Raw genomic sequence first — 10,000 nt, forward strand, 5'->3', positions numbered from 1 at the left:
GTGATTGGCTGTAATGGTTGTTTGATGGCGTCAGCTGATTGGTTATTTAGATGTTATGTAAGCACGAGGGGGATAACTTGGTTATAAATATGTTGGTGTTTTTTTTATTTTTATGTTTCTCTGTCTCGCTTTTCTATCCCTATAGTTGATTTTCTTTTCTCCTTTTCTCTTATTCTCTCGCGATCATTAAACCCCGTTCGTCCAACTTTTATGATTTTTCGCCACATTTGCCCGCAAAATAAACTCGTTCAGACACGCGGTAACGAATTACAACCATAGAAAACGGGAATTCCGACAGCGGAGGCGAAAGCAATTTGCATCTTCCAAAAATATTTGTTTTGGTGCAATACACACACACATGAAAGTTCATTTCTATTTTTTCTCTCTCGTTGCAATAGCACCACCCCTCCCCCGTCCCCCCGCTCCCTCAAGCACACACCCCATGCACCCGGAAGCTAACATAAATACAGAAAATATTCTTTACACGTGAAGAAACACAGAGAGAAAAAGGTTAAAGGGAATGAGCATGAACGTGTGCACGTTGTGTACGTGCGTGTGTTTATGTGTGTGTGTGTGTGTGTTTGTATGTATGTATGTGTGTGTGTGTGTGTGTATGTGTGTGTTTGTGTTTGTGTGTGTGTGTGTGTGTGTGTGTGTGTGTGTGTATCTGTGTGTAATAAGGATAAGAACAATAAGGAAGATAAGGATGATATTGATAATAATGAGAATGATAATTATAATCATGATGGTGATAATAAAATGATACAAAACGATAGCCATAATAATAATCATCATTATCATAGCAAACCTACTTACCATAAAGAGTAAAACAGACAAAAAAAAAAAGGAAAAGAAAAGAAAACGAAACCAATAAGAATGACAAAGAATAAGACTAAGAAATAAGAAGCTTATTCAGCGCGACGACCAAAGGTTCCCACGTGATTTTCCCTCCATAATGTAGTCAGCAATAGAAGTGAGGTGCGTTGATGGGAATAGGAAAGGGAGGAGGAGGAGGAGGAGGAGGAGGAGGAGGAGGAAGAGTAGGAGGAGGACGAAGACGATGGCGACGAGGACGAGGAAGAGCAAGAGGAGGAGAAGGAGGAGGAAGAGGACGAGGGGGGGAGGTGGTGGTGATAATGAAGGAGAAAGAGGAGGAGGGGGAGGGGGGAGTGGAAGGGTGAGGATGATAAGAAATTGGTAAAGGAGGAGGAGATAGAGGAAGACGAGGAGGAGAGAATGGGGGAAGAGGACTAGGAGGAAGGGGCGGAGGAGGAAATAGAAGAGGAGTGAGAGAGATGAGATAAAAAAAAAAAAAGAGGAGGGAGTGGACAGGAAAGAGGGAGAGGATAATGAAAAAGAAGAAGCGGAGAAGAAAGCCGTCAGAGAGAAGAGAAGGAGAAGGAGGAGGAAGATAAAAAGCGAAGAGAAGGAAAAAGGTAAAAAAAAAGAATAAAAAAAATATTCGAATAGAAAAAGAAAGAAAGATATTGAGGAAGAGGTGGGAGGGAGGGAGGGGGAAGGGGAGGGTGAGGGAGGGTTCATGGCACTCTTGCAAGATTTGATGTTTCAGCAACTTGAAGATTTTCCCTTTCTTTTTCCTTCCCTTGTCTCCTTTTTTTTTGTTTCCTTTTTATCATTTCTTATCTTTTTTTTTTGGGGGGGGGGGCGATGGTGATTGGATGTCATTTCCTATTGGAGAAAAAAGAAAGAAAGAAAGAGCAAAAAAAAAAAAGGCTGTCGGGGGGAGGGGGAGGGGGGGAGGGGGGTCGTCAAGGAGATATGGAATTCTCGTGTTTCGGAATTTCACGTCTGGGGATGGCAGAGCGATGCGTCACTTCTTGCATATCATTATTGCAATCGGCGGTGGGAGAAAGGAGGGTCGATTATTTTTCTTCTTTCTACTTCTTCTAATATATTTTTTTCTCCATCATCATTTTCTATTCCTCCTCCTTCTTCTTCTTCTTTTCTTTCTTCTTCTTGTTCTTTCTTCTTCTTGTTCTTACTTCTTCTTCTTTTTCTTTCTTTTTCTCCTTTTACTTCACCATCTCCTACTTCTTCATCTTTCTCTTTCTTTTTCTTCTTCTTCTTTCCTCTTCTTTCTTCTTCTCCTTCTTTCCCTTGCCATTCGAGCTCACGTATGTACGTAGTTTAGCACATGTGCGTATATTCACTTACATATACATGTACAGAGAGAGAGAGAGAGAGAGAAAAAGAGAGAGAGAGAGAGAGAGAGAGAGAGAGAGAGAGAGAGAGAGAGAGAGAGAGAGAGAGAGAGAGAGAGAGAAAGAGAAGAGAGAGAGAGAGAGAGAGAGAGAGAGAGAGAGAGAGAGAGAGAGAGAGAGAGAGAGAGAGAGAGAAGGGGAAGAGCAGAGAAGAGAAGGGAGGGTGAACGGGAGAAGAGAGGAGAGGGAAGAGAGGAGAGAGGGAGGAAGAGAGAGAGGAGAGAGAAGAGAGAGAGAGAGAGAGTGAAGAGAAGAGAGAAGAGAGAGAGAGAGAGAGAGAGAGAGAGAGAGAGAGAGAGAGAGAGAGAGAGAGAGAGAGAGAGAGAGAGAGAGAGAGAGAGAGAGAGAGAGAGAGAGAGCAGCAACATTCAGTACATATGATCTGAAGTGAACCAGCATATCGAAACCTATGAAATGGTAAATTATATTTGCATATAGAGTTTGATCGCAATCCGTGGGGAGAGAGATAAATACAGATAGATAGATTGATATATAGATATATAAACGGAGAGATAGATAAATAGATAGATAGATAGATAGATAGATAGATAGATAGATCGACATAAACAAATATATTTTTAAGTTGATGGAGAAAAAAAAATAGATAGATGGAAAGAGAGAGAGAGAGAGAGAGAGAGAGAGAGAGAGAGAGAGAGAGAGAGAGAGAGAGAGAGAGAGAGAGAGAGAGAGAGAGAGAGAGAGAGAGAGAGAGAGAGAGAGAGAGAGAGAGAGAGAGAGAGAGAGAGAGAGAGAGAGAGAGAAATAAACACAAATAGACAGATACATTAATCGATATATAAAGAAAAAAAGAGAGAAACAGAGACAGTGAGCTAGATAGATACAAAATAGACAGATATACAGAGAAAGAGACCGAGAGGCAGACACACAGACACACAGACAGACACATACACACACATACAGACACACAGACAGACACACAGACACACACACACATACAAACATACAGACAGACAGACCCACTGAAACACATACTGACAGATAGACAGACACAAAGACAGACAGACAAACAAAACAAACAAACAAACAGACAAACACACACACACACACACAGACAAGCATATGAACATCCAGACACACAGACAGACAAACAGTGTTAAACAAAACAATTACACGGATGAATAAAAAAGAAGGAAAGAAGAAATAACAACAGGAACACAAACAGGGATAATGTGTGGAGGGGAGAGAGAGATGTGATAAGAAAGAAAAGGAAAACGTGCTAGTAAAAAGGAACTTATATGAAGAGAAGATAACAATAATAAAGGAATAATAATATCAATAATAGGTGATAATAATATAACGAAAATAAGCGATGAATAAGGGTGATAATGATTTGACAAGAAGGTGAAAACAATTTAACAAAAATAAAGCGAAAAAAGGGTGAAAACAATGGAGATAATAAGAAAACAAGAAGACGAAAATGTAGGAGAAGAACGAAAGAGGAAAAAGGGGAAAAACAGAATAACAAAACTAAATATAGCAAAATAACAATTATGATAATAATGATAATATTCGTAACAATAACGATAATGCTACTGATGATGATAATGATAATATTCATAATGATGATGATAATGATGATCATAGCAATAATAATGATTAATTTTTCAATCATTAGAAAATAATAATAATCTAGATCTAAAGGGGAAAAGGATGACCTTATTTGGTGCATACAAATACATGGACATACATACACACGTCTATGTTAATTACATCTTTGATATACAGATATTTATAAATCCCTTTATATGCTTTATATCTACAAGCGTATGTGTATCTATGTTGATTCATGCATGCACATGACTATAACTCAATATTCTTATTTTCGGCTCATATTTTCCTGAACTGTTTTATGCATGGGAAAGTGCGTTTCTACATGTGGGTGACTTCGAGTGCCTACATTCAAAAGGACGCTCTGACCGTATTTACGATTAAGTATTTGCATTCATTTCCGTGAATGGGATCGAATGTGTACATTTTAAAATAAGCAATGTAAATTTTTACGTGTATTTATATTCTTGTTTTTACGTGTGAGTATCTGTATGTGTATGGCCATGGGTGTGCTCTTTCCAAAGCACCCAGTGATCGCATTTACGAGTAAGTATTTATTGTTTTTATTTATTTTTTATAGAATTTTAAGGTGTATGTATGTATAGACTCAAGTGTGTGTATCCCAAAGTACAAAATTATCGTATTTAAGTGTAAGAATTCTCCATTTTCAAGGGTATGAGTACGAGTGTGTACATTCCTAAACAATGATTCCATATAAATATTTACATCTATACAATGTAAATATTTATCTATTTGTCTTTTCTTATAAACTTCACCCCAGACACTCGAAAATGGAACGCATTGACTTTTGCAAATGGCTTAAGATTTTAATTAAGGTGATAGATCTGAAAACAAAGGCGAAAGTCATACGCCTAATGCATTCCATTCAGTACCCTTGCCTATTATGGAGTAAATTCAAAAGAAACAGAAAGAAAGAAGAAAGAAGAGAGAGAGAGAGAGAGAGAGAGAGAGAGAGAGAGAGAGAGAGAGAGAGAGAGAGAGAGAGAGAGAGAGAGAGAGAGAGAGAGAGATTGAGAGACACAGACTGACAGATAGACAGAGAAACAAGGAGAAAGAGAGAAAAAAATAGAAGGAGAGAGAGGAGGGGGAGGCAAGGAAATAATAATTTGAAAATGAAGAAGTATTAGTAGAAGAAAAGGAAGAAGAAGAAAAAAAAAGAAATGGTAGAAAAAGAAAAGGAAGAAAAAAAGAAGAAAACAAAAGACAGGAAAAGAAGAAGAAAAAAAAAGAAAAGAAAAAGGAAAGAAAATTCAAATAGAAAAATAGAGGAAAAGAAGAGAGAAAAATAAATCAATAAAGGAGAAAAGGAGACAAGATAAAGAAAAAATAAGTTTAAGAGGGAGAAAAAGGAAAAGAGGAAAAGAAGAAGTTTAAGATGAAGAAGAAAAAGGGAAGAGATAGAAAAAGAGAAGAAGGAAAGGGAAAAAGGAAAAAAGAAGGGGAAGAAGAAGAGGGAAAGAAGAAGAAGAGGAAGAAGAAGTAGGCGAAGAAGAGGGAAAGAAGAAGAAGAAGAAGAGGAAGAAGACAAAAAAAGAGGAGGAGGAAGGTGAAGAAGAAGAAAAGAAAGAAAAAGAGGAAGAAGAACAACCAGAACAAGAAAGAAAAAAAAGGAAGACAGAGATGAAGAAGAAGGAAAAAAAGAAGAAAAAAAAGGGAAGACAAAGATGAAGAAGAAGAAAAGAAAGACAAAGAAGAAGAAGTAAAGAAGCCAATACCGCAAACAGGCCAAAACCTCCAAAAAGGTAAAAATGTAAAACAAATTCTCCTTTGTTGCTTTATTCATGACTCACCAAACCTGTGATGGATAGCTTCTGTATAAGGGAGACGTGGAAATTATTCGTTTTTCCTTTTCCCTTTGAATATTTAAAAAGTTGCCGCGTATTTTGGGTCTCGTTGCTGCTGACTGAGGGTTATGCGGGGCAGAAGGGTTATTTGTTATGGACTGAGTTTAGGATTTTTATGGTTTTTTTCGATTTTTTTTTTTTTTTTTGTGTGTGTGTGTGTGTGTGTGTGTGTGTGTGTGTGTGTGTGTGTGTGTGTGTGTGTGTGTGTGTAGATATGGAGATGTAAGGAATCGCTCCGTTCTTTGTTCCTCCCTGCGGACACACCCACAATCTCTGGCTTCCACAGAAGGCGACTTGACCTTTTTTCTTTTTTTTTTCTTTGCATTTTTCTTATGTTTCTGTCATGTTTTTATTTCCTCCTGTCATGTTTTTGTCTGTTTTTAGTTGCTTGTGCTTTTGTTTTAGATTGCCTTACCAAACGTTTTCTTTGGTTTTTTTTTAATACTTTTGTTTTACCGAGTCTGTTTTTGCTTATATCTCGTATTTGATTGATTTTATTGAGCTTTATTCTCTTACCGGTTTACTGCAATTAAATTTTATTTTTTATTTATTATTTTACGTGACCTGTGACGTCATCAAGTTTCTATATATAACCCGAGCTACAACCAAATACAGTCAGTCTATAGCAGTCAGCGGTTGTTTTGTTGCCCTTTTTTCTACCTGACACATCGGTTGCCAGATCCTAACATTTCATTATTATTAGGAACCGTGCGTGATTTCTTTTTACATATACAAATCTTGACAATGATTTTTTTTGTGATTTTATAGTTTTTTTTTTTTTTTTTTTTTTTTTTACTTCTTATTTATCGTCCCCTCAGGATTTGCTGTGATTGGTTTTAATTTTCGTTCTTTGCCTTTTAGTTATAGTTTTTGAGCTTCGCCATTGTTTTGTTTTTACTGCAATGTAACTTGTTCCTTTTATGGCCTTTTGCCAGAGGATTATTTTAGATCCTCTATCGTTTTAGTTAGTTTTTAAAGTAAGCCCTTAGCTTAACAATTCCCTTTGAAGCTGTTTTTATTTCCATGGCAGTTTGACGTAAGTTTAGGATTTCTTTAACCTGTTTAACCTTTTATTTTCTCTATCTATTAGTGTTTTAAGTGTCAAGTGTTTTAGTTGACATCTTATTTAACGGAAGATAGGCTAAACGTTAAGGAGGTATATACTGGAACTTCCCCAATCTGTTTTTATTCAGATTCCCTCCTGCCACGCTACCTAATTTCGAGGGGATCTGATTGCAGGGGTCTGTTCAAGTTCATACTTGCATTCCATTTTGCAAGCTTCAGGGATAGGGGTTGGTAGTGCGGGGTCCCTGGCATACAATAGATACATTACAAAGATATAGTAAAAAAAGAGGGAGATAGGTATGTACGTATGTTAGTATATAAACACACACACTCACACGTCAACATGGTCTTGATACCGAGGTCAGCGTGTTGGCGAGACATTTTTGACCCTCTGAAGCCAAAACAAGTTCAAACTCGTCTCAGCTGGGAATGAGTGACTCAAAAAAAAAAAATAATAATAATAAAAATAAATAGATAAATAAATAAAAATCCAAACTGACAATCACCATTTGTGTGTGTGAATATTAGTTACATCTATCTGTCTATCTGTTTATAGATTTATTCGTCTATCTGTACATCTATTTGTTTATATATGTTCATCGATTTATCTATCTATCTAGTTATTCCTCTATCTATCGATTTATTTAAGTATCATATTTTCCATATTGGTCTGTTTCTTGTTATATTCATTTCTATATTTATTTACATATGAACAGAGTTCATAGCGACAAATGTAGAAGAAAGGTACGAATGAGACTGAATATCTAAACACGCAAGAGATGTAATACATCTCTTGCGTGTTTAGATATTCAGTCACATTCATACCTTTCTTTATTTACATATCTATCAATTGCCTCTCTCCCTCTCTTTCTATTCATCTACCTATCTGTCTGTCATCTCTATCTATCTATCGATCCAATTTATATATCTATTCATCTACCAACAGAATGATATGAAAAGCAATGCTACTTACAGCGATTGACACTTCACAGTTGGAATCAGAAATCTGAAATTAGATTATCTATATTAGATATACTGATACAGATGAATTTCCATCTCTAGTTGCAAAACACATACACACACACACAGAAAAAAGAAAAAGGAAAGAAAGAAAGAAAGAAAGAAAAGAAAAAAAAAGAGAAAAAAATATATATACATATAATACATACATATATCTATATATATATATATATATATATATTATGTATATATATATATATATATATATATATATATATATATATATATATATATATATATATATATATATATATATATATATATATATATATATATATATATATATATATATATATATATATATATATATATATATATATATATTTATATATATATATTCCAAATCTCCAAACCATCTAATCAAAAGTAGCGTTCCTAATCCACAATCCATCTTCTCTTGCAATCTTGCAAATCAGCAAGATATTCCGAGATGGAAAAAAAACTGCTTACTCGAAGAATCAGTTTCTTTGGGTCAGGAAAGGTTATTTGGCTTTTGGAAGATGGAGAGAGAGAGAGAGAGAGAGAGAGAGAGAGAGAGAGAGAGAGAGAGAGAGAGAGAGAGAGAGAGAGAGAGAGAGAGAGAGAGAGAGAGAGAGAGAGAGAGAGAGAGAGAGAGAGAGAGAGAGAGAGAAAGAGAGAAAAGTAACGACAGACAGATAGATTGATAAATAAATAAATTTAAAATAAAAATAAAAAAGAGAGACACAGATAGAGACAGGATAAACCGACTGCAAAAAATGCAAACACAAACAAACGCATAAACAAAACAAACACAGAACGAAGAATGAACTTGAGCAAACACAGAAGGAAAACTCCGAAACAGGCATACCTGACCTAGGGCAATAACATCTTACTTGAGAACATATGAAGGAGGCTTGTCTTGGGAAAATTCCGAATTGGCAACCGAGGAGGAGAAGGAGAAATTGCTTCGATAGTGATTATTGCTCTGGAGGGTTATGGTGATGTTGATGGTGGTGGTGATTGTGGTGGTGGTTGTGGTGACGGTGATTGTGGTGGTGATAATGGTGGTTGGGATGTGATGATAGTGGTGGTGTTTGTGGTGGCGGTGGTTGTAGTTGTGATGATAGTGGATGTGGATGTGATGATGGTGTTTGTGGTGGTCGTGGTGATGGTGATGGTCGTGATGATGGTGTTTGTGGTGATGGTGTTGATGGTGGTTGTGGTGATGGTGATGATGGTGGTTGTGGTGATGGTGATGATGGTGGTTGTGGTGATGGTGATGATGGTGGCGGTTGTGGTTATGGTGGTGATGATGGTGATAGTGTTGGTGGTGTTGGGATGATGCTGACAGTGGTGACGGTTGGTTATGCTGATGGTGGTGGCGATTGTAGTGTCGGTGAAATAATGCAATAATGATAATGATATGATAATGACAATCGACATGTGTACGTGTACGAGTGTGCATATTCCAAAGTAATGATTGTATATAAATATTTACAATCGAATAATTTTATTTATCTGTTTGTCTTTTCTTTTAAACAATGATAATAATAACAATAACAATATTAATGGTGATAATAATAATACTCATAAAAACAATAACGCTAATAATAATGATGATAATGATAACAACAACAACAACAACGACGACAATAATGATAAAACGATATTGAAAATAAAAATTATCATAATTATTATGATAATAATAGTAATGGTGATAATAATAATGATAATACTGATGATCATAACAATGTTAATGATAATGATAATAAAGATAATGTTAACAGTAATAATAACAATAATGACAATAATGATAGTAATGATGATGATGATAATTGCATTCATGGTGATAATAATCATAACAATGATAATAAAAATCATAGTAATGAAAATAATGATATTACTGCTGGTGCTACTACTACAAGAAATGATAATAATAATAATGATAATAATATAATAATAATAATAATAACAATAATAACAAAGATAATTATGATAACTACAATCATAACAATAATCATAATGGTAAAAACAAGGATGCTAAGGATGATAATAACAGAAAGGATAATAACAATGATACCAGTAATAATAAAAATGATAAAGAAATAAGGCTAATAAAAATGATACAGATGATAACAGTAATAACGACAATAATGATAATGATAATTCAACCCCAGTCAACCGAAACGCCAAGACACCGTATCCGAATACCGGGAGATGAAGTACAAGCTGTCTCGGGTATTTCGGATTCGTGAGCGGAGGAGGGCCTGAAGGTGTTCGTGTTGCGTAAGGTATGTG

The 10,000-nt window shown here is 35.6% G+C and overlaps 1 protein-coding gene across 2 annotated transcripts in view; it reads right to left on the reverse strand.

Moving 5' to 3' along the window:
• Positions 1 to 10,000, reverse strand: part of LOC122251487 (uncharacterized) — an 84,900-nt gene that overhangs the window by 52,481 nt on the left and 22,419 nt on the right. Inside the window, exon 2 of one of the 2 annotated variants that reach the window (XM_043013478.2) lies at positions 7,695 to 7,727. The exons of the other annotated variant lie outside the window; for it this stretch is intronic. The gene's annotated coding sequence lies outside the window, so the exon portion shown is untranslated. The remainder of the gene's footprint in view (positions 1 to 7,694; positions 7,728 to 10,000) is intronic. 2 annotated transcript variants of the gene reach the window in all.

Source organism: Penaeus japonicus, unplaced genomic scaffold (genome assembly GCF_977035675.1).
Source record: "Penaeus japonicus unplaced genomic scaffold, GWHDUDI00000001_assembly GWHDUDI00000027, whole genome shotgun sequence".
Classification (NCBI taxonomy): Eukaryota; Metazoa; Arthropoda; class Malacostraca; order Decapoda; family Penaeidae; genus Penaeus; species Penaeus japonicus.